General features: G+C 41.8%; 1 protein-coding gene across 4 annotated transcripts in view; it reads right to left on the bottom strand.

Moving 5' to 3' along the window:
- TMCC3 (transmembrane and coiled-coil domain family 3) overlaps nt 1–25,764 on the bottom strand; it is a 396,915-nt gene that overhangs the window by 195,392 nt on the left and 175,759 nt on the right. For 3 of the 4 annotated variants that reach the window (XM_079937184.1, XM_079937185.1, XM_079937186.1), the window contains one exon: nt 2,181–2,246. The exons of the other annotated variant lie outside the window; for it this stretch is intronic. The gene's annotated coding sequence lies outside the window, so the exon portion shown is untranslated. The remainder of the gene's footprint in view (nt 1–2,180; nt 2,247–25,764) is intronic. 4 annotated transcript variants of the gene reach the window in all.

Here is a 25,764-nt window from a genome sequence, read left to right as displayed (position 1 = left end):
ATATTGCTAGGTCATAAAACTGAAGGGGACCCTATGGGGTCTTCCGAGACAGGCCCCCCCCCCCCCCCACCCATCCCCACCTCCCTGTGTCTCCAGCCTCTTCCTTGTAAAAAAGCTTTAGCCTCCCAGGCCTTCCCCAAGTTCCAAAGAGCAAATTTAATCAGAAAAGTTACAAAATCAGAAATAAACCAAACAAAGTCAAACAAGACAAAATTATGACAGTTTAACCATAAAACAAAGTTAAGGATCTTTAGTTCCTCCTCAAGGGCCATAGGTAATATCCTGAGCCATATCTTTGAGTTGTTTTATAGATACTAAAACCCCCATCAGGTGGAAGAAGTTAACTGCATGCTAACCAACAGCACATAGACCCCAGACTGGTTAAAATCAGAAAGTTGATGATTGAGATTCCCAAAACATCACCCTGTTACCTCACTATCAACCAATCAGAGAACTGAACACAATCTGATCACACACCCCATGACCCTCTCCCTCACACTTTCTTTAAAAACCCCTCCCTGAAAGCCACTGGGGAGTTTGGGTCTTTTGAGCATGAGCTGCCCATTCTCCTTGCTTGGTGCCCTACCATAAACACTGTACTTTCCTTCACCACAACCCAGTGTCAATAGATTGGCTTTGCTGCAAGTCAGGCTAGCAGATACTAGTTTGGGTCAGTAACAGTCAAAGGTGTGCTTATTCCTAAGGTTTTGTTTTGTTTTTTAACATCTTTACTGGAGTATAAAAAAAAATGTACTGATTTTGACTAGTTGAAGCCTCACACTTCTCTGAGAAGAATATCTTACTATGTTCAGTTTATAAATAAGTGAACTGAGACTTTTTTTTTTTTTCCCCGGTACGCGAGCCTCTCACTGTTGTGGCCTCTCCCGTTGCGGAGCGACAGGCTCCGGACGCGCAGGCTCAGCAGCCATGGCTCATAGGCCCAGCCGCTCTGCGGCATGTGGGATCTTCCTGGACCGGGGCACGAACCCATGTCCCCTGCCTCGGCAGGCGGACTCTCAACCACTGCACCACCAGGGAAGCCCTGAACTGAGACTTTTAAGAGTTCTGGCTGAGACAGTGAATCAGCTTCAAAGGTTCTGTGGAAGTACCAACGCCAATTCTTTGTCCTCCAACTAAACGATTGCCAGAGACCCTTCCACATGTGCACTTATAAAAGTGATTTGTAACTGTCTACCTGGTGGATCCAGCCATCTGTTGAACAGCTGGAGCCAAGAATGTCAGATCCCGCACAAATGCCAAGAAGCGCGAGAAATGGTCTGCAATCCTCCTCACCATTCCCCAGTCACGCCCAGGGTCAGAAGTAGTGCCGAATACCTTCCAGCTGCCCCTCAGGATCTGCTCTACCTTCCCTGGGAGCCCAATCTACATGGGCTGCAGCAGCAGCCTCCAGGTGGGCTCACCGCTGGGGAGCACCGGCAGGAGAGGGGAAAGAAGAGTGAGGCTGGGGTATTCATTCCCCTGGTTTCTATGGCTCACTGTAAGCTGGCTGCATCCTTTAACCAAGTCACAGCTCTGGTCAGGCAGCCCCTCACACAGCCTCTTGTCCCCGGGTACTGGGGGCCACTCCCTTCCTCTTCAGCTCTAGGGCTGGTATCAGCCCTTCCGTTACCAGCCTGAAGTAGCCCTGCACATCTCCTGCATTTCCTCTCCACCTCTGTAAGGAGTTTCTTTATTAATTCTCTTGAAATTATGTGTGTGTGTCTCTTCACAGATGTGTGTGTGTCATCTACTTCCTGTTTGGACTCTAGTTGATACTGTAGTCTTGTCAAAGGCCCAAGCTGAAGCCTTCACAGTAAATGAAAAGAAGGACACCACGAGGGCTTCCCTGGTGGCGCAGTGGTAGAGTCCGCCTGCCGATGCAGGAGACACGGGTTCGTGCCCCGGTCCGGGAGGATCCCACATGCTGTGGAGCCGCTGAGCCTGCGCGTCCGGAGCCTGTGCTCCGCAACGGGAGAAGCCACAACAGTGAGAGGCCCACGTACCGCAAAAAAAAAAAAAAAAAGGGACATATAGAATCTTAGGAAGCCTGGAGGAGGAACAAGAATGAATGGGCTTTCCCAATCAACCCATAAACAAACTTCCCACAAAGAGTTGGTGGTTCCCTCAACATGTAGTAGCACCTATTATGCGGTAGGCCTGGTGCAGGGACTTTCACATACGTCATGTCATCATGTGCTGTGTAGTCTTGAGCAGACTTGCAACCTCTCTGCATCGCAGTTTTTCATCTGTAAAATAAGAAAAATAATAGGACCTACCTTGTAGTGTTATTGAGAGAACTAAATGAGATAATACATGTAAAGTGCCCAAGACAGGACATAATACACGTTCAGTAAATGTTAGCTATTAATAGCAATGATTTAGATGAGACAATAGTTACGATAAGAAGAATAAACAACTCTTAAAACAATCTTCTGAGGTAGATATCATTTCCCTCATTTTAAAGACGAGTAAACTCAGGCCTCATGAGCTACACCACAAAGAAGAGGCAGAAGAGAAATTAACCTGGGGGCTGCTTCTTGATAGTGGGGATAGAAAAGACCACAGTGACCTGCTGACTATGCTTTCTATGTGAGAATGAATTCTTTAATGAGCCCAAAAGACAACTAACCTGTTAGTCAACTAAAATATAAATACCGCCGTCCCTCAGTATCACCCGGGATTGGTTCCAGGAGCCCTGCATATACCAAAATCCAAGGATGCTCAAGTCCCTTATAGGAAATGGCTTAATATATATGGAATTTTAAAAAGCGGTACCGATGAACCTAGCGGCAGGGCAGGAATAAAGACGCAGATGTAGAGACGGACTTGAGGACACGGGGTGGGAAGGGGAAGTTGGGATGAAGTGAGAGAGTGGCATGGACATATATACACTACCAAATGTAAAACAGATAGCTAGTGGGAAGCAGCCGCATAGCACAGGGAGATCAGCTCCGTGCTTTGTGACCACCTAGAGGGGTGGGATAGGGAGGGTGGGAGGGAGACGCAGAGGGAGGGGATATGGGGACATATGTATACATGTAGCTGATTCACTGTTGTACAGCAGAAACTAACACAACACTGTAAAGCATTTATACTCCAATAAAGATGTGGGGGAAAAAAAAAAAAAGAAAGAAAATGGCTTAGTATAGTCAGCCCTCCGTATTCACAGATGTGAAACCCGAGGATACTGGAGAGCCAACTGTACATTTATTGAAAAAAATCCCCATACAAATAGACAAACTATTCAAATTATCCAAAACTATTCACAGGTTTGTACAGTTCAAACCTGTGTTGTTCAAGGGTCAATTGTACATACGTGTATATGTGTACACAACACATACGGAAAACTAAAATAAAAACCATGATATTTTTTAACCAAGTACCACTGATTTTTTTTGAGTCTTCGATTATTAACAAAATATCTTATGCTTACTGAATTCAATTACTGAATTCACTTGTGCAAAACGAAGTGGCTGATGCTTTCTCAAAACATCCTGTGAAGAGCTATGGCACCAGAGGTCTCAGACCTTCATCTGAAGATAAAGGTTTCCTCAGGGAGTTATAGGGAATCTATAATTTTAAAACCATATAAAGATGGAAAAAACACTTATGTAAAAGTGATGACATTCTTTAAAATTGATCAACATCTTCTCATTGTTCATACAACATTTAAGTAATCCTAAAGAAGTTTTATTACTTTCATGTTTCAAAAATAATACACAACATATATTTAGGATCTTAAAATCTCCTGTCATTTTATAGATACCTTCTTTCTACACCTTCCGTTATCTTGCTTTAAATAAAAATTAATTAATTTTTTTATGAAAGGAGAGAAATTAATTCGAATCCTGTTGATACCAAATCTGTATCTATTCCACCTCCCATGTGCCACAATTCACGGTCTACATAAGGGATAACATATGTGACCCACTGCTCTCACACTCTACTCCCCGAATGAGTAATGAAAGAGGGTCCTCTTTCTAGCTGACTCTCAGAATTCCTCCTAACATACTTCCCTAAGCAGCCACTAACAGTCAATCAGAGTTGAGCTGTGACAGAAACCTCATCTGCTATCTCTGAAGGAAAACAGCAATTCAGATGAACAGGACAAAATCAGATTCAAAAAGAATGTTCACTCCACAGATCAGGAACTTTGCTTTTTTCACTCTGGTTTCTCCAGGGCCTAGAATGATGCCTGGTACATAGGAGGCACTCAGTAAATGTTTGTTGAATGAATGAATGAATGAAAGCTGTGATCTATAAAAGCGAGTATCATGCCTTCCGGGAGTTTACAGACAATGAAGATGGACAAAAAGAAGAATATAAACAACCCTAATGCAGATTAGCCTAAGATAGATATCAGAAAAGCGCAGCAAACTGTGGGTGAAACGAGAAAAGAGAGTGGTCTGAATTAGTCTGAGTAACACAGCATTTAAAGAGACACATGGCATAGCTTTCAAGTATCTTACTCTAGGCCCACAGCCTTCTGAGGCAGACATTCTAACGAAATTGCTTTAAGAAGCAGATAAAAATCATTTATAATTAGTAACACCATTTGTCTTAAAGTGTTTACAATTAAAGTTGATAAATAAATCTTCTTTTTGGAGTAAGCAAATGGGACCTTCAACCCAATTTCTGTGTGGGTAAATCTGAATGAATGAGATTTTAAACTATTTGAACATGAGCCCCAGGGGCTATCACTTGTCCTTTTCCCACTGAAACCTACAGTGCCCTTGTACAGTTTTTTTTTTTCCTTAGACCCTAACATGGACATATCTTTAATTTTATAATTTTAATTATAAAAGCCATATATACACATCTGTCCGTGAAAGTTCTCAAAATACAAAAGTTTAGAAAGTAGAAGGCAGAGGACTTCCCTGGTGGCACAGTGGTTAAGAATCTGCCTGCTAACGCAGGGGAAGTGGGTTCGAGCCATGGTCCGGGAAGATCCCATATGCCGTGGAGCAACTAAGCCCATGTGCTACAACTACTGAGCCCGCGAGCCACAACTACTGAGCCCGTGTGCCACAACTACTGAAGCCCGTGTGCCTAGAGCCCGTGCTCTGCAGCAAGAGAAGCCACTGCAATGAGAAGCCCAGGCACCACAACGAAGAGTAGCCTCCGCTTGCCACAACTAGAGAAAGCCCGTGTGCAGCAACAAAGACCCGACGCAGCCATAAGTAAATAAATAAATAAATAAATTTTAAGAAAAAAGTAGAAGGCAGAAAGCAAGCCACTTCCTCTCCTACCCACCCCTGCCCCCTCCCTCATCATCCAACTCCTCCCCCACCCAAACCACAACAGAGGTAGCAAACTACGGCCCAAGGGCCAAATCCAGCCCGCCACTTGTTTACACACAGCCTGTGAGCTAAAACAACGTTTTTTACATTTTTTAATAGTTGAAAAAACGTCAAAAGAAGAAGAATATTTAGTGGCACATGAAAATCCCATGTAATTCAGTTTGCAATCTCCATAAATAAAGTTCCACTGGCACACAGCGACATCCATTTGTTTGTGTGCTGTCTGTGGCTATTTTTTCACCAGAGTTGCAGAGCTGAGGAGCATCCCTGGTCTAACAGAACAGATCCTATCAGCCTTTCTAAAAACACCTCTTTTTCTAACTCACTATCTTTTATTCATCCATCTCTATATCAAACAAATTGCTTGACACATTACCTTCTATTTGTCTGCCCACCAGCTTTTCTCCATTCAACTGTATATATTGGCCATCCTAAGGTTTCATAGACCCACTGACTTTCTAATAGGTATTTCACCACTGGCTAAAGCCCTTAAGTGTCTCACAGGCATTTTACCACCAGCCATGCATTCAAGGGCATTTCTTCCCCTCCTCGCTTATCTTGCATACTAAGCACAGGAAGTACCAACTGGAAAGAGTTCAGGAGAAATGGGAGCAATAATCCTGTGATTTCCCTTTAAAGTAAACACACCACCCTGGTAATCAATCACTCTCCAACTGGGCTGGCCAGTTCTGGTGGAACGCACCCTACGTAATTGTGCTGTCTGGTTGGGAAAATATTTGCCAAACAAATGTCTTGAGTGAGTGGGGAGCCCTGAACAAAAATGTTAGATTTTATTCTTCTGCCCTTCTAGCTAAAGTGAGTAACTAACTTTAGACTGTGTAGTCCTTATACCTAATTCCCAGCAATTCACAGATTCACTTAGAATCTGACTTTACATTGACTCAGGTTCCACAATTAGTCTGATGGTACTTTGTTGACATTCAATTAGCAAATGTGCTTTTTCTTACAAGATTCCAATTTAGTCAGTAAATCTGTGCAATTAATGCAAAAATAATTTCTGGGATTATTTTCAGGGATGGTTTGAATTAAGAGTTAAGTTTTTTCTAGAGGAGACTTCCTGTAATAACACATTAAAGAAGATGATACTTTGTTGACATTTGATTCTAGTTTACATTGGTTAAGCAAAGTTGGCAGGTGTTCCAGTTACCTACTGCTGCACAACATACCACGCCAAAATTTAGTGGCTTAAAACAAAGATAGTCATTTATTTTGCTCATGAATTCTGCAATCTGGGCAGTGTTCAGTGGAGACATCTCATCTGTGTTCCATGTGGCACTAACTGGGGTCACTCAGCAGAGGCTGGAGGATCCACTTGCAAGATGACTCACTCACGTGGTTGGTGTGCTGGTGCTGACTGTAACAAGCGTCCTTTTCTCCTTTCCATGGGGGCCTCTTGGTGGGGTGCCTTGGGCTTCCTCATGGCATGGCTTCTAAGACTCAGTGTCCGAAGAAACCAAGGCAGATGCTGCAAGCCTTCTAATAGTTCACCTCGTATGTCACACAGTGTCATTTCCACTTCACTCTACCAATTAAGCAAACCAGCTCAAATTCAAGGGGAGGGGAACTTGATCCCATATCTCAGTAAAAGGAGTTGCAAGGAATTTATGGCCACCTTTAACCTACCATAGCACATAAAAGAAACAGTGTAAGTGTGTCTCTGAAAATCATGTTTTGGATATCGGACTGGCAGCAAAGAGAAGCCAAGAACAGAATTAGAGTATCTCATGACTGAACCAACTCTCCTGGGAGGAACTAAATCATAGCAGTCAGGCGTACAGGCCACCTGGGTGTGATTCCCAGCTCATGTACCAGCTATAGGACCATGAGTAACTTGCTTGACCTTTCCATGTCCTCACAGCCTCATCTACAAAATAGGGGAAAATAATGATGTCTACTGCATCGGGTTTGCACAGGCAAACCAAGATTCTGCTTTCTGATTCATTAAAAAAACTTCTAAAGCTGAACTATAACAAATGCACAGAAAATACAAAATAAAAAAGTAATCGATGCATTTTCACAAACTAAACACACTCATCTGACCACCACCAGGATTGGGGAACAATACGGAGTGGTAGGGACTTTGGCAAACAAGAAAGCATCTGTCCCCTCTCAGGGAGACTCTTGGCTTTTGCCAGTGGTTGCCATGTGGGGATAAAGGTGGAGTGTGCAGGCTGAATAAAACATGGTAGAGGGCCAGACTTCGCCCAGGGTCCCTGTCTGGGACTTTGCAGGAGGTTTTGGGACAGAGGTAAGGGGATGAGAAGACCAAAGTGGGCAGAACAAGGGATGTGAGCATTAGAAAGGTTGACATTTTAGGCGTAGCCAAGCATGGCAGGGATAACGGGTATGGAATTAACTGGGCACAAGGTTCTGAAAGGAACCTTGGCTTGAACTTGTCCTAACACAGGAAGGCTGGGAAAGACTCAGAGACAAACCAGCCAAATGCTCACCCTTCATACGCGCCACCTATTTTAATCACTAAAGCCCCTTCAGAAGCTCCACTCCCATGAAACTGTCCTCAGTCTTGCTCCTTTCCACACAAAGGGAGACTCTGATGTTCTCTCCTTTCCTCACTGTCTTGTCTTGCTTTCTTACATGCTGCCCTTCTGCGTGGAGGTCCTAAGGTTCTCCCTCTTATGAAATGTCTCGTGGCACACATCCTACTGGAAGATCAAATCCTTTTTGGAAAGAGGCAGACACATATCAGTGAAATGAAGACAAAGTCCTACTCACTGTTCTGTCTATGAAATCTGAGGCACCTGGTAGACCTGTTCAAACAATCGCGAGTCCTCCGCACTCTGGCTGTGGTGCGTGGTTTAAGCAGTGGCTGATGGAATACTGAGCTTGGTGGGAGGAGGCGACATCTAGGATCATTAACAACTAACTGTATAACTGGCAGATCTAGGGAATGGTTGCCCATGGGATGCAGCTGGTGAGAGCAACATCAGGAAGAGGACTGACTTACTCAGAAATATTTAGATCAAACTGCCATCTGAACATTATACCCATGTCTGCAGCTTACTAGACGAGACCGTGCACACAGTAAGCATTTAAGCTCAGTGCTGGGCAAAGAGCAGGTGACCTGTAAACCCTTGCCTTCTCCCCATCCCTCTTCCTCTCTTCCATTTCTCTATCAGGCTGTATGTGGCTACATGAAGCTTTATCTACACAAGAATCCAGCTAGTTATAGTCAGCTCTTTTTCTCAAGCTCTATGCCCTGACTGATCTGAATGACATGACCACATTGGTTTTCCACTGAGTAGGAAGAAAGATGACTTTGAATCGCTTCATTCGTTAAAGGTGAAGTGTCTAGTTCAGAGACCTTGAGTGTTTCTGGATGTACATTCTGTCATTTATAAATCATCCTTATCTTGGAGGCAGTGTGATACAGCTGATTTGTTCATCTGTGTGTACACACTTTTGTGCTCAGCACGCATTCTATTGAGAAATTCAGGTACTTTAAATACATTTGGAAAGAGGCAAGACATAAATTAATGAAATCAAATTGAAGAACAAAAGTTTACTTAAAGTGTCTTTTTTTTCACCCTATATCCTTATTTATAGTGCTTTTTAGTAAGCACTGTCTGGGTGTTTTTTTTTTTTTTTTTTTTGGTCACACCACGTGGCTTGTGGGATCTTAGTTCCCCAACCAGGGATCGAACCAAGGCCCCTGGCAGTGAAAGCATGGAGTCCTAACCACTGGACAGCCAGGGAATTCCCTGGGGTATTTTAAATTACTGTAGCATAAAATAAAACTAAAGAATGATAACCATTTATTGGTTTCTCTTTGGTTAAGACAGCACTAGATTCTTCACACTGAATACAAATCTTTACTCAATAATTTAGGATGGGGGACTTTCCTGGTGGTACAGTGGTTAAGAATCCGCCTGCCAATGCAAGGGGACACGGGTTTGAGCCCTGGTCTGGGAAGATCCCACATGCCACGGAGCAACTAAGCCTGTGCGCCACAACTACTGAGCCTGCGCTCTAGAGCCCATGAGCCACAACTACTAAGCCCGCACGCCACAACTACTGAAGCCTGCGCACCTAGACGTGCTCCACAACAAGAGAAGCCACCGCAATGAGAAGGCCACGCGCAACAACAAAGAGTAGCCCCCGCTTGGTGCAACTAGAGAAAGCCCGCGTGCAGCAACAAAGACCCAACACAGCCAAAAATAAATTAATTAATTACTTTTAAAAAAATTTAGGATGAGCTATAACTTTTTTTTTTTTTTGTGGTACGCGGGCCTCTCACTGTTGTGGCCTCTCCCGTTGCGGAGCACAGGCTCCGGACGCGCAGGCTCAGCGGCCATGGCTCACGGGCCCAGCCGCTCCGCGGCATGTGGGATCTTCCCGGACCGGGGCACGAACCCGTGTCCCCTACATTGGCAGGCGGACTCTCAACCACTGCGCCACCAGGGAAGCTCAACTAGCACTTCTTGACTAAAGAAAAAGGGCTGCTTCTGGCTGCTGAGAGTCACTTAGATCATGTTCCACTTGGCAACACGACTTTAATTCCTTCTGCAAATAGAGATACTTATAGCTACTCCAAGTTCCAAGCAATACGTTAATGACAACAGGAAAAACATATCCACAAAGGGACATATATGTATGTGTGTGTATATATATATATATATGGGCAGGAGGCCAGCTATTTATATAAAGTCCAATAACTATTTTATTATTTAATCTAGTTAATCTTTCTTAAATTAGGACTTATCTGTCAAATACTGGCTGGAGATCACTTTAAGCAAAACATCTGAAATCCAAAAGCCCTCTCCCCAAGTATTTTATCACTTTAAATATGAAACAGTACCTCATATTCATGGATGTGACCTGGTGCTCCAAGTTCATTATTTCCTATTCCAAGCCTAATTTGCCTCATATTCATTATTTCTGTCCAATGGCAGGGCTACCTTGCCAGGTACTCAGGCTGAACACTATGACATAATCTTTATTTCTCTTCCTCCTTTACCCTCTGTATCCAATCAATTGCCAAATCCTGGGGATTGTTCTTTCTTAGTTTTTTTTTTTAATATAAATAACTGTTTATTTTAGAATAGTTGTAGATTTACAACAAAGTTGCAAAGCTAGTACAGTGTTCCCATATTCTCCTGACCTAGATCCCCCTAATGTTCACATCTTACGTTACCATGGGACATCTGTCACAACTAAGGAAACAACATGATCCAGGGCTGTTAATTAAACTCCACACTTTATTCAGACGTCACTACTTTCCCCCTCATGTCCTTCTTCTGTGCCAGGACCCCATCTCCAGGATACAGTACATTTAGCCATCGCGTCTCCTTAGTCTACTCTGGTCTGTGACAGTTGCTCAGATTGGCCTTGTTTTTGATGACTTGGACAGCTTTGAGGAATACTAGTCAGGTATTTTGTAGAACGTCCCTCAATTTAGGTTGGTCTGATGTTTTTTCATGTTTGACTGCGGTTATGACTTTCTTGGAGGATGACCACAGAGGTAAAGTGCCGTTTTCATCGCATATCAAGGGTACATGCTATCAACATGACTTATCTTTGATGATGTGAACCTTGATCACCTGGCAGAGACAATGTTCACCAGGTCTCTCCTCTCTAGCGTTACTTTTCCCCCACTCCCACTTTCCACACTCATTTTACAGATGAGGAAACTGAAGTTAGAAGTCAAATGACTACAAACATCAAGGTTAGAAAGTAGTACAACTGAAATTGCAACATAAAGCTTCTCACTCCTAGTTCTGCATTTCTTCCACAATACCAGGGGTTGGTAAACTATGAAGATACGTGGGTCGAATCCTACCCACTGACTGTTTTTATAAAGCCTACAAGCTAAGCATGGCTTTTGTATTTCAAATGGTTAAAACAATCAAAAGAAGAATATTTTCTAATATGTAAAACTTCCATGAAACTCAAATTTCAGTGTCCATAAATCTAGGTTACTGGAACACAGCTATGCTCACTTGTTTTTATATTTGCCCATAGGCACTTTAATGATATCTCAACTGAGTTGAATAGTTGTGACAGAGATCATATGACCCACAGAACTTTAAATATTTACTATATGGCCCTTTTTAGAAAACATCTGACAACCCTGCACTATACCATGATGCTACTACTCACGAAGCAACCTCATTTTTGTCAGGGGATGGAGAAAAGAAGAGGCCCTTTATCCCTAAGAAGGTTTGTTAATTGTGCAATTTACAAAGTGTAAAACAAGACCCTCTGAAACGTTTCTTTAGGTTTGCTGTGTTTTCCCACTCCTAGTGATGAACTCACATATGTGGGGTGAGGGGGTGGGTGGGAATGAGGTGGAGATGAGGAGATAGGGACACAGAGCAGAAAAAGACAGGAAACGTACATTATTATGGATGTTGGGACGTGGGTGGGGAGGATCCCTCAATGAACAGATGGTACATAAAATTAGTGCAATGAGTCAAAAATCTGTACCATGGGAGACTGTGTGACAGGCCAGGGGTCTTTCAATGCAAGCATCGAGATCCTCCTCCTACACGTACAGCAAAGGCATTCTTAGAAACGTTCCCTGCATGTTTCCCAGCCTCAGCTGCTCTAGTATATTCCAGAGAAAGCCCCTCCCAGCCTGCTCCCTTGCTAGGACCGTGACCCCCATCATTCCTACCTATAAATGACAAGGCTGGCTACTTGCCCAACTCTAAAACTGTTCTCTATTTCTAACTCTAGGAAAGGACAGACATGTCTCATGATAACTGTATTCTGGGGCATTATTTTTAGAATCTAATTTTTATTGTGTATCCAATAAAGAAAATTATTTTTGATTTTTTCTCAATCTTTTATGAATAGTCCTTTATTTTCTTTCTAAGTTCATATCAAATGCTTATGAAATTTCTGAGTTAGGAGGCCCCTCCTTTTGAAGAGCTGTTGTTTTTTTTTTAACATCTTTATTGGAGTATGATTGCTTTATATTGTTGTGTTAGTTTCTGCTGTATAAGAAAGTGAATCAGCTATATGTATACATATATCCCCATATCCCCTCCCTCTTGCATCTTTGAAGAGTTTTGTTTTTGTTTTTTTTTTGCGGTACACAGGCCTCTCACTGTCGTGGCCTCTCCCGTTGCGGAGCACAGGCTCCGGACGCGCAGGCTCAGCGGCCATGGCTCACGGGCCCAACCGCTCCGCGGCATGTGGGATCCTCCCAGACCAGGGCACGAACCCGTGTCCCCGGCATCGGCAGGCGGACTCTCAACCACTGCGCCACCAGGGAAGCCCTGAAGAGTTTTTTACAAAGCAGATAAGAAGCTGGCACTGATCAAGAATCAGGAAAATGGGATCATCTTTGGGGAAGAAGATGCAACTGTCGCAAAAAGACAAAGGGCAAAGGGAGGGTCATTTGAGGATAACTTTATGAAAGGAGGTAATAAGCAACACAGCTGACCTCAGAAAGTTCAAGTTAAGGGCACTGCTGAGGCTGTGTAACCATGTTGACCTAAAGAACTCTACAACTGTTCAACACTTTATACTTTTCTAAATATGTTTAGCATAGCAATCCTGTGAGGTTAAGAATTAGCCTTGTTTTTCAAGTAAATCCCAGAGAAGTGAAATGGTTCATTTAAGTTATCTCCATGAGGTCAGGGCTCAGAATGTTGGATTCATCACTATATACACAGAAGCTACCTTCATGCCTTGGGACATAGCAAGTATTCAATAAACAACTGTTGGGAAAATGTCGATTGGCCAGTTGACCAATCCCCAAATCTTGTGTCTCCAGCTCTTCACACTGCTCATGGATGAAGAAGACCCCTTGCTGCAATAAATGGCCCTTCCCCTTCTATTCTACCTTTAAAGTGCAATTTGTTGATTCATGACTTGCCAGCTTGGGCATCACCTAAGGGCAGCTCTGTCACTAGAGAGTCAGCAGTAGATACAGAGAACCAGGACAGGGACTCGACATCCCATTTCCTAAGCATTTTAAGTTAATTCCAAATCAGTGGGTGGATTATTTTAATCTCAAAAGGCAAATGTGGACAACACAGTATTTATAGAGGATCAGTATTTAGAGAGGAGATGTTACCTTTTAATAATTAAGTCTTAAAGCTGTTTTCCAAGCCTACAGATGGGACTGCCTTTACTTAACAGTTTAGCGATAAGAAAATGAAATGCAAAATAAGAATTCTGCAGAATTCTCTAGCCTAGCCTTCTTGTAAAAGCCATATCTGTAAAACCAAAGAGTATGAGGATGCACAAAAAAAGCAGAAGAAAAATCCAGCTGTCTTTGTGTTATTTTCTCATAAAAGCGGCCAAATTCTCAGTCACTTTATATTTTGTGCAACTGATTCATTAACCCCTATTTACATAATGATGCAAGTATTTGAGGCTACAATTTTCCTTGTAGGAGGCATGGTTTGAAAGCAAATACCATCACGATGCTACATAAGGCAGGGGGATACCGAGTAGACAGTGTCACAGGTTTGCCGAGCCCCTTTTAAAACTTTCCCCTTTCAATCTCTGGAATGAATAGAGACTTCTGGCAGTGCCACCTAACTTTGTATTTTAGAGACATATAGGGAATAACAAGACATGAAATTGCTTTGCAAAAGAAATCATTTTTCTGATTCAGTAAGTGATGTGGTGGGTGGTGAAAAGTTCCATTCAATAACTGGTCTGAATTAGGGAGAGTAACGAAAATCTTTAATGCTTTTCAAGTTAATCCTGGACTGAGATAATGGTTCTGGGAGATGATGAGAAAAGAAAACCTAGGAGCCCTTGGTCACGAGAGAGAGTGATTTTGTTATTCCCAAGAAACCAGTATATTGTCCCCAGAATTTGCTACAGGCCACCCAGTCATGATGGGATAAGTGGATATATAAAACCTAGTGTCTGCCAAGGGCAAACTGGTTCCTCAGGCAAAGCACTAATAAGTCACTGGCTGAATGGTGGAAACAGCAGCAGTTTTTTACTAAGACAACAGACAGCTCATAGTCCCCAGAGGGAGAAGTTACTTTCTTGCCAACTCTGGTCAAAAGCACAATTCTTGGGCTTCCCTGGTGGCGCAGTGGTTGAGAGTCCGCCTGCCGATGCGGGGGACGCGGGTTCGTGCCCCGGTCCGGGAAGATCCCACATACCGCGGAGCGGCTGGGCCCGTGAGCCATGGCCGCTGAGCCTGCGCGTCTGGAGCCTCCGCAACGGGAGAGGCCACGACAGTGAGAGGCCCGCGTACCGCAAAAAAAAGGTACAATTCTTTAGAAACAGTTCAGCAAAGGATTCCTCTCCCCTCCCCACCCAGGCAGGCAATAGAATTTTATTTCTAAAATGAATGAATGTTTTAATAATACTTATATTTTTTTGATAAATGTGATCATAAAAGTGATTTCTCTTTGCTTTGTGAAATGAAGACACACTGAAATTGACTGCTTGTGGAGATTTTGTTTATTTAATATCCTGTATATGCTATGAAATCTCAAAATTACTGGACTACAAGGAACTTGGGGAGCTCATTGGATCCACAGTATATCCCCTTATTTCAAAGTGTGGCCCTTGGACCAGTGGCATCAGCATTATCCTACAGCCTGTTAGAAATGCAGAAGCTTGGGCCCCATCCCAGATCTAATGAGTTAGAATCTGCTTTATTACAAGATCCCCAGGTGGTTTGAATGCACATTTGTAACCTCTCTTCTTCAGCTGTAACTCTCTTGAGTTTGAGAAGCACTCATCTAGCCTGCAGACACTTTAGTGGTGGTGTCTGAGAATCGGAATTGCTTTGCCCATTGGTAGGACGGGCGCCTGGGTACCATGCTTACCCCTGGAGGAAGGCAGGGAGTCAGACCATGTGGACTGACTGTTGAGGAAGAAAATCGATCAAGGTGCTATTATGAGAACAGGGAATGAATGATGGGCAAGCAAATCAAAAGATATTCCTTTAAGTGACCAGTTGTTAGGGATGAGCACCTGACCCAAGCCAGGTCAATGAGGCTCATTTGTGGGACCTTTGTTGTATCTACCGAAAAGGAGAAGCTCTTTGTTCTGAGGTTACAAAGGTGATTAAAATAGAAACCTAGAGCTACCAGGGTGACTGCTTAGAGAGGGCCTGCCTGACAACGACGTAAACCCCAAGAAAACAGGGCTAAGAAGTGGAGAGAGACCAAGTCCCCATGACTTCAACTGTGCCCCCAAGCATAGGCCACTAATTCCAGGGCCACATCACACTGTTTTCTGATACAACCTGAATGCGCCCCCTGGAGCTGTGCAACAACACGGCAGCCCTTCGTGGATGCAGTTATGCCTCATCCACACGTTCACTCTGGACTCCTGTTATATGTGTCAATAAATGCCTCCACTTAAAAAAAAAATTTTGTTTGAGGTAGATTTTCTATGACCTGTAACCAACTAAAAGACGGCTAACACCCATGGGGTAAGTTTCAAACATACTCAGGCTCATATCCAGCACAAAACTTTCTCCCCTACGACAGACAGACTGATATGGCCTAGGCAGGGGTGGGGATGAGGGGAAGACACACAGAGTGTGCATTCTTATGCATTCCTGGGAAGGTGTAAATGCATAAATCCTGTTTAGAAGGGCAATTTGGCAATTTCTGTTAGTATTAAAAGGGATAAGCCCTATAAAATAAATAAGTCATGGGATGTAATATACAGCATAGCAACTGAAAGTTACTAAGAGAATAGATTTAAAAGTTCTCATTACAAGAAAAAAAATTCTGTAACTATGTATGGTGACAGATATTAACTAGACATTGTGGTGATCATTTTGCAAATATATACAAATATCAAATCATTTTGTTGTACACCTGAAACAAAAAGAAGGGAGACATACAAATGTCTAATAAATAGAACAAAACAAAAAGGATATACCATTTGGCCTAGTAATTCTACTTCTGCAAACTGATTCTAGCGATAAATTAGCACATGTGCTCAAAGATATATATTCAAGGATATTCAATTAAGTATTATCGGGATGGCAAAAGATTATACAGCCAAACTATGCAACAATAAAAGGCTGAAGTTAATGGTTTAGACGGTCCATTTGAACGATGGAACAAACATTCCGTAGCTATTAAAAAGAACGTGGCAGCTCTACATGTGCTATCCTGGAACAATTCTCAAGATAAACGAAAAAGTAAGGTATGGAATACCTATTATTCCAGAGTATGCTACCATTTATATAAATAACGAGGATAAATAATTAAATATGTGTATGTGTATTATGTGTGTATATGCATATATGAAAAATATGTACAATATGTACATATTTTTACATATGAATAGAATATATATAGAATATATATATAGAATATATAGAATATCTTTACATATGAATAGAATATCTTTGTAGGAGTAGGCAAACTTAATAGTAGTTGTTTCTGGGGTGGTTACAGGATTAGAAAGAGATCTATTCTATATCCTTTACATTTTGTAACTACTATATGCATCAATTATATATTCATTGCCTTGGCATTTCTGGAACATTTCCTTCCTCCTTCTTTAAGAACTACGGGCCTGGAGAAGATGAGGATGCATGTACCAGGCAACCGGTCTGGAGACTGAGTGATCTGCAGCTCCTTCCTTTCTAATTAGACCAGGCGCTGAGCATATCATAGCCACTCAAAAATTCTTGAAAAATCACTCAAAGAACTGAATGTAATCAGGAAGGGTGGACCTGCACGAACAGGAATGAGAGTTATTTTCCCCAGGAGCACAAGTGTACAAAGGTTGGGCCTTGGGAACATCTGTCTTGCTGTTAGCATGCTGCAGGGCAGGAAAGGTTCCCAGCTGCCCAACCATCAAAGCAATCCTATCCGTGATTTCTTTCTCTCATGTGGCCTGAATCCTCACTGGCCTCCGTCCTTTCCTGTTGGCCATTCAGAATTCCTGAGCCCTCCTTCAGGACACCACTTTAATTTCTGAAGACCTTCCCCTCTAATGCATGCACACCCAGAAACATTAAAAACTTCGAACACAATTTAAATGAAAAGTGTAAGCAAACTATGCATTGGGTCTGAAGCCCTGACTCTCCTAATGAACTGAGGGTTAGATGGTCACTGGCATGAGTCCGGGATGTTCTGCAGAGGCCACCGTGTGTTCGTTAACAGTGAAACACAGGAACACAGGGTGACCTGAGACACTCACGGCCAAGTCCACCCTCACAGGGACAGCTGTTGGTGGGGGAAGCTCGGGGACTGGCACTGGAGTTCGCGATCACTTTACTGCTTTAAAATGTGCAACTCAAGCGTGACAACGCTGTTGTTTCCATTAAGCTGTAACTCACCTACAAATTAACCTCGCTGCACTGATTCAGTTAAATGATGTTTTAGAAATAGTTCTGATCCCATCCTTTGGAAACAGAAACTCATTCTCCCTTTTTCCCAGCACAAAGCATCTCCCTCACTGCCCAAAATTTCATATCTTACTGGTTAGCCTTCTTTTTTTAAAAAAAATAGATTTTTTTATGTATTTATTTTTGGCTGTGTTGGGTCTTTGTTGCTGCGCGCGGGCTTTCTCTTGTTGCAGCGAGCGGGGGCTACTGTTCGTTGTGGTGCGTGGGCTTCTCATTGCAGTGGCTTCTCTTGTTGCAGAGCATGGGTTCTAGGCGCGCGGGCTTCAGTAATTGTGGCATGCGGGCTCAGTAGTTGTGGCTCGTGGGCTCTAGAGTACAGGCTCAGTAGTTGTGGTGCACCAGCTTAGTTGCCCTGCGGCATGTGGGATATTCCCTGATCAGGGCTCGAACCCGTGTCTCCTGCGCTGGCAGGCAGATTCTTAACCACTGCGCCACCAGGGAAACTGATGTGTATCTATGTGTGTGTATATGTATGGGGTGGTAGCGGGTGAGTGGGGAAGGTGGCACATGTTTGCTATCAGAGAGCACAGAATTGATTTTAGTGCTTTCTCTAATGAACACTCAAACTGTGCACTTCATACCTTTCCAGGCCTCAGACGACTTCTCATCTGCCCACCCTCCCTGGGGAATGAGATGGATGGTCTCAGATTTTCTTGCATTGCACCATCAAAGACTGGACCAAAAGCACCCAAAGAGAAGGGGTGGCATCTAAAAGAGCTAGGTTTTGTTGTTGTTTTGATTATTATGGTTGGAGTTGACCGTGTTTTGACCTTTCACAATGCCTATCTGGGGAAAGGCTTAGTAAATACTTATTGAACTGAGCAACCTTTGTCTCCACTCCAGCTGCCTATAGAACTGTGTGTATGTTCAGTTGAAACATTAAAAAAAGAGCGCAAGTGTGAAATTTTGCAGAAACACAATTTAAATGTATTCAAAATGGACTAGAGTCTATTATTCATTATTGTTGTTTGATGAGCTGAGAGGAAAATGCGGTTCTTTTCATTTCGGGAGATTTAAAAAGTCACCCAGGCAGTTCCAGTTGAAACACACTTGCAAGGGGCCTCCTGTGTCTGGGCAGACTGTGACGCAAGCCCAAGAGGGCTACCCGTTGTGCTCGGTGTCTGGGGAAATGCCTCACCTGGGCTCCACTCTAAGCCCACCCCCATCCCTCACTACCCCACAGGACAAGATGCAAACTCACAACACATGCCAGATGCTCCATCTGTCCTGAGATTTCTTTATGCAGAGCAGTCTGGGCCACCACAGACAAATCTGACCCCGTTCACATGACATGGGGTCAGTTAGCATGTAGTTGGGTTAGACTGGATTACCATCCTAACCAGAAAATGTCCTGAATAATCTGTGATCAAGTCTGAGTCAATTTATACCTCCGGCAACAATGCCAATGCTTGGTAGGGACCCAGTAAGAAGTCCTTTGAATGAATGAATGAAGTGAAAAACCAGACGATATCCTAAATTTTTAAGGAAGCTTTTAAGCCAAATCCACAGCAGCATCTAATCTGAATCCTATGAAGTGAGTTTTAAGAGCTCACGGCGGGCAGCGGGGGATGAGAGCATTGGCTAATGCTTCCTTACGTGTGTAAACTACTTGGCACTTTTCCGTGATCTCACTTAATTCTAACAACAACCTTATGATGTTGGTTAAATAAGTATTATTATCCTTATTTTACATATGGGGAAACTGAGGCCCAGAGAAGTTGTGATTTGTTTAATGTCATTATATTAAACAGAGCTAGGATACAAATTCTGATGTCCTTCTACCTCACTAGTACATAGGAAGCTATAGTTACTATTGTTTATCTTTTAAAATTAAACTACATATAAACATAGACTCATATAAGTACACGGCACTCAGAACATCTTCCTTCAGCAATGTTTCCACACAGGAAATCAACTGACCTTGGAGGCAGACAAACCTGGATCTGTCCCCACATATATCTATGTGACTTTGAACAAGTAATCTCTCTAAGGCTTTGCTTCTGCATCTAGAAAATAAGAATAACAAGACTTACCTCAAAGGGTTACTTTGAGGACTAAATGAGAATACAGTTAAAAGTGCTTAATACAAAGATTAACACATTGTCAACAACAGTGAGTGACAGCTCTCTTCATTATTATGACGAAATGAAGGAAAGAAAAGGTAAACTGGGACTATGAGTTTGAATGGAAGGTTTTACAGCCTAGTTTGTAGTAACGCGTACATAGTTTCAGGCTGGATTCCCAATTGAAGGAGTTTAGAATCACTGAGTGCAAGCCATACAAAACAAGAATCCAGGAATGTACTGAGATTTTCATATTTTTAAAGCAGAGCATGTATACATGCATTTGAAACATATTCATACACACTTATGCATGTTGGGGAAACATACACTTTTACACATTATAGCAAACTTCATGATGAATTGTAAAATTGACTTAGCAAAAATAACAGCTCAGTGGATTTCCTTTCAGCACAAACAACACTGCAAGTGACAGAATAAGATTCATTCTGATACGACTCTAGACACACTACAGGTAAAATTTCAACCCCTGAAGGTACCAACACACCATAAAGATTTGATCAATTTTCTGTAAGTCTGGAAATCAGTTCTAATCCCCAACTGCACTATGATATTATATCTTAAAAACTCTTCAACATGTTTCACAGCTTGAAAATCCAACGGACTCCAGGGATACTGATGGTTAACAATAATTAACCATCTTTTTCTCTCTTAAAAACTGGAAGCTGCTAATACAATATATCAATGAGCCAACAGATTTCTTAGTAATAATTCCATAATGAGCACAGGTTCTGGAATTGGATTATCTGAGTTTAAATCCAGATTTGTACCACTTTTTCGCTCTGTGATTCCCAGTAAATTACTTCATCTTTCTGTGCTTCAGTTCCCGATCTACAAAAGGCAACTAATAAGAGCACATACTTCATAGGATTTGCTATGAATATTAAATGAGACAACTAGTATAAAATTCTTAGAAAGGTACTTAGCACAGGGTAATGAATCAGTAAATGGTACCTAGCATTACTGTATACATACACAAAACATGCCTATTTAAAAACACTAATCATAGATCCATCCTTCCTCAATGACCAACCTCAGAATTTCCACCCAGACAGCGATGTGAAAACTGATTTATCTTGCATTCTCTGCTCCCAAAGGCTGGGTGCTATGACTGGCACAGAGCAGTTACTCTGAAAATATTTGATAAGAGAATGAAATGATGATAGCAATATTTTAAAGCACTTTGAAAATATGTCATGAAAAGCATGATATACTCTGTGATCCTCAAGGGTAAGGGAGAAAGAGAAGTTATTCCAAGCTTAGATTGTCTTTCTCCCATTGGGATAAAAGGGAAATGAAAAACAGTGGCTATTCCAAGAAGCAGTGGAATTAAATTATGTCAACTTCCCAGCATGATAACAGACAGCTCCATCATGGAAGTGAGGCTGGTCACCTATTCATCCACTCTATTCTTTTTTTTTTTTTAAATGCTCTATTCTTTTAAAAAACAAACCATCCTCTCACAAATCTTCTCTCTTAAGGATCGATGTACATGAGATACTGAGAATTCACATTATGTAACATCACAAAAAAAAGCAACAGGAATTCAACAATGCTTTTTCTAGCGCTCACAAATATTTGGCCCCCAAACAGTAGGCATTAGAGAGCTGAGTTTCCAACAGGTTTTACAACTGCTGTCTGACAGCAAAATCCTATGGAGAGGGTTGGGGCCAATGCTTCATATGGGGATCCTATGCCAGGAAAGGTTCATAATCAGAAGAGTGGGAGCTGCCCAAGACTTGCAATGAAAACTCTGATCAAAGCCCACAGAAATTCCAGGTTTCAAACACAGGCAGTCCCCACAAAAAGCCAAAATTATCCCCTGCGGTGTAGAAGCTACACTGTTACAGAAGCAAAAAACTTTAGGGAAAAAAAATCATCAACTGATCCAATATAAAACTAAATGGCAAAATGTCCATGATATATTAAGTTCCCCTCCCCACCAAAAAAGAAAGTTGTAGACCAACATGTGCAGTGACTCTATTTAGTTAAATAAAAACAAAACAAAAACTTCACTACCCTTCTTTCTCTCTGTAATTTATACACAGAAAAATTTCTGAGAAAAAAATGTCTAATTGTTAATGCTGATTAACACTAGAGGGTCAGTGAAGGGGAGACTTTTATTTAACTTTTCATGATAGAAAAATAAATAGGTTAATAAACCCCTACGTACCCCTTACTCAGCTTCACCAATGATCTATTCATGTCAAATTTTGTTTCATCTATATTTCCCCTGAACTTCCTCTGTCCTGCATTATTTTGGAGCAAATCCCAGATATCATATTATTTTATCTGTAAATATTTCACTATGTATTGCTAATAGACAAAGACTCTTTCTTTAAAAACATAAAGACCATACCATTATTATACCTAAAAAAAAATCAATAATATCACCCTAATACTTCAAATATCCAGTGCTTAAACTTCCCATAAATTAAGTTTTGGGGTTTTTTTTAGCAGTTTGTTTGAACCAGGATTCAAATAAGGTCTACATATAGTGATTGACTGATAAGTCTTTTAAGGTCTTTTAAGTCTCCCATTCTATAGGGGTCCGCCTATCTTATTATTTTATTGTAACTTACTTGTTACTTAAAAATTTTTATATATCTATTTATTTTATTTTATTTTTGACTATCAGCAAATTGGTTTTTGAAAAAATTTTTTTTGGATTTACAATGTTGTGTTAGTTTCAGGTGTACAGCAAAGTGAATCAGTTATACATATACATATATCCACTCTTTTTTTTAGATTCTTTTCCCATATAGGACATTACAGAATATTGAGTAGAGTTCCCTGTGCTGTACAGTAGGTCCTTACTAGTTATCTATTTTATATATATTTATATAAATATATATATTATATATATATCTATTTTATATCACTGTTATATCTATTCATTTTAAATTGACCACAAATATGTATTTTTTTTTACATGTCAAGAGGAGGAGAATATTAAATGGATGGCAGTACTGAGTTCCTTCACTGCTCAAAAAATAAACAAGTAGTGGTAAAAGCTGCAGTTACATTAGATGATATTTCTCTGTCTCCCATAAAACAACTAGATAAGAGTGGGCCAATATATAAAAACTGCTTAAAAAGTAAATTTAAAAACCAGTGAGTTATCAGTAGTATAATATTACCAGTAGTGCAAGGTATCATCAGAGATCTATTCGAAGCAACAGACAGATTAGCTTAGCTGTGGGTCTTGGTTCAGCCCTATTAAGAATGTCTACTTTCCTAGATAAATAACTTCCAGACAATGTGGATGCTATGATTAAATGTTAGTAGACATTTTTTGTTATTTTTTATTACAAATGTAACCCATGCAAACAATTTAGCAAATACAGTTAAATAATTGATAAAATGAAACCTATAACCCCACCACCCCAAAATAACCACCATATTGATCACTAAGGAATCTTTTGGCTCTAAGTCAAAGAAGACCTAAATCAAACTGGCTTAAATATAAAGGGAAGTAATACATTTGGAAAGTCCAGAGGTAGTTTTGGCTCCAGGCAAAGTTTAATCTAGCAGCTAGGTGACGTCACCAGAGACCCAACTTTCTCTATTTCTCCACTGTCATTCTTAGTGTCAGCTCATTCTGAAACTAGTCTTATCATAGTTGCATGACAGCTACCACTTACAGCTCCCAGGACCTCAAATTTCTTGCTCAAGTCGAACAAGAAGAATACTCCTTTACCCCAGCCTTCTCAGTGACAATCCAGAAATGCGCTCTGATCAGTCTAGATCAGGTCATGTGATGTTGCCCTCACAGCGGCAAGGGGGATATAATATACAAACTAGCTTAGCCGAACACACACACTCTACCGCCTTATCAAGGTACAGTCAGCTTCCCCAGAAACTCATAGATTCCCTAAATGGCAATGGGGGCTAGATAGAAAGAAGACAGAAAGCAGAAATCATGTTGGGGTTCAACCAATAGATGTCCACTGCCATCACTGTTTATATTTGCTGTGCTGTGACTCTGTTTTTAAATGTAGAAGATGCTGCCGATGCTGAGACTAATTTCCAATATGTAGAAGTTTAGGGAAGAGAAGGTTTTCAATAGATAAAACACAGGATGATGGCCTCACATTTGTTAGGTAGTAAAATCATTTGTTGAATTGAAATAGCTTAAAAAGTCTTAAAGACAGAATACCCAACGATGCTTCCCAAAGTATGAGACCAAGAAAAGCAAACTTACAGGCTCTCCATGGCACTAAAAAACATAGTCCTGGGACTTCCCTGGTGGCGCAGTGGTTGACTCCGCACTCCCAATGCAGGGGGCCCAGGTTCAATCCCTGGTCAGGGAACTAGATCCCACATGCATGCCACAACTAAGAGTTCACATGCCACAACTAAGAAGCTCACCTACCACAACTATGGAGCCCACGTGCCACAACTAAGGAGCCAGCAAGCCGCAACTAAGGAGCTTGCCTGCTGCAACTAAGACCTGATGCAACCAAATTAAAAAAAAAAAACATAGTCCTTATTTACATAAATGTTTGAATCTCTTGGTTGGTTATACAAACAAGTATCCCTCAGTTGTCCAAATATTTGTCATGGTTTCTTTCCTTATAATAGAAATCAAAGAACCATAACAACCCAAGTTTCTCATACTTGGGGAGAGGGGCAATAACCCTTTAAAAAATAACATCCTACGATGCACCACATACCTTAATCAAATGAAAGTTGGGTTAGACCTGCTGAAATAAGAGTGGGGGACTTGAAGCCCACGTACTTCCCCCCCCTCCGCACTTCATACTAGTAACTCTTCTACCATGTCAGCTCGAATACATCTAAGTAACAGGGAGTTCACCATCTCACAAAACATACTCTTATTCTAATTTCGATTCCTGATGCCAAAACAGTTTCTTACTACTGGACAAAAGTCTGATTCCCTGTAATGTCTACTCCGTGGGCCAAAACACCCTTTCACAAGCTGACATTTCAAGTACCGCTCAGCCATCCTGCCTTCTTCAGGCTCAACATCCTCAGGTCTTTAACTACTGCTCACTGGACACGGTCTCTGTTCTTTTCATCACCCTGCTCACCTCCTACTGCGTGTTCTGCTGCAGCTTTGAGAATATGCCCTTGACCCAGGGAAGTGTGCCAATTGCTCAGTGTCTTCGGAATTTATTTCTCAACTGACTTTTAACAACACATGCATGTTCTATCTCTGTCAGGCAACTCTGTTTCTACCTTTTGATGCTCATATCTCAGCAGCATGACAAATGCTCATCCAAACTCAGCTCTTGACCCTTTGCTCTTCTCTCTGGACTTGAAGTATCTTCTCCCCTCCATCCACTGTGTTCTTCCCAAACTGCTAATTCACAGCAAATGTTTGTGCCTGTGATCTGCTCCCGCAGACAGTAGTGCCTGGGCATAGGTCGCCTGTCTTGACACTGCTACCCTTCCCAGCTCACTCCAAAGGCCTGGAAAAGACTGTCTGCTCTCATCTGAGTCCTCCTGAAATGGAATCAACATTCTACATGTGCCTTGATCAGCTCAGAGTTCAGGGGGCCTGTGCTTTCCCTGCTCTATGCAGTGCTTTTCAGGATGGATGATATTAGTCAATGTGCTTATGGGTTTGATTTTTAGCAGCTTCCCTTCTCTGTCACATTATCTCAAGATTAGATTTGACTGTCACTGGCCACAGCCCCACCCAGTTGTCTCCAGCGGGGTGGCCACCTCCAGATTAAGTGAGGCTCTGAGTCAGTGACAACCAGGATTGATGATACAGTAAGACAATGGCTGTCAATGCTGGCTGCACATTAGAATCATCTGGAGAGCTTTAAAAACTCCAGAGATTCTGGTTCAATTGATCTGAGTATCTTTTAAAAATCAGTATTTTTTAAAAAGCTCCCATGATTCTAATGTACAGACGGGATTCAAAGTCACTGCAATAGGAAATCCCTCTTAATAGGTAAATACGTTCTGGAATTTGTCTGCAGCTCCCCTATCTGTAAATAGAGCCTAGAGTGCCTGACAGGACTTCTACAAAACAATTCAGTAACTGCACTAAGCATTTAGTAAACCA

The sequence above is a fragment of the Stenella coeruleoalba genome (genome assembly GCF_951394435.1).
Source record: "Stenella coeruleoalba genome assembly, chromosome: 11".
NCBI lineage: Eukaryota > Metazoa > Chordata > Mammalia > Artiodactyla > Delphinidae > Stenella > Stenella coeruleoalba.
This window is presented reverse-complemented; position numbering and strand designations above follow the sequence as displayed.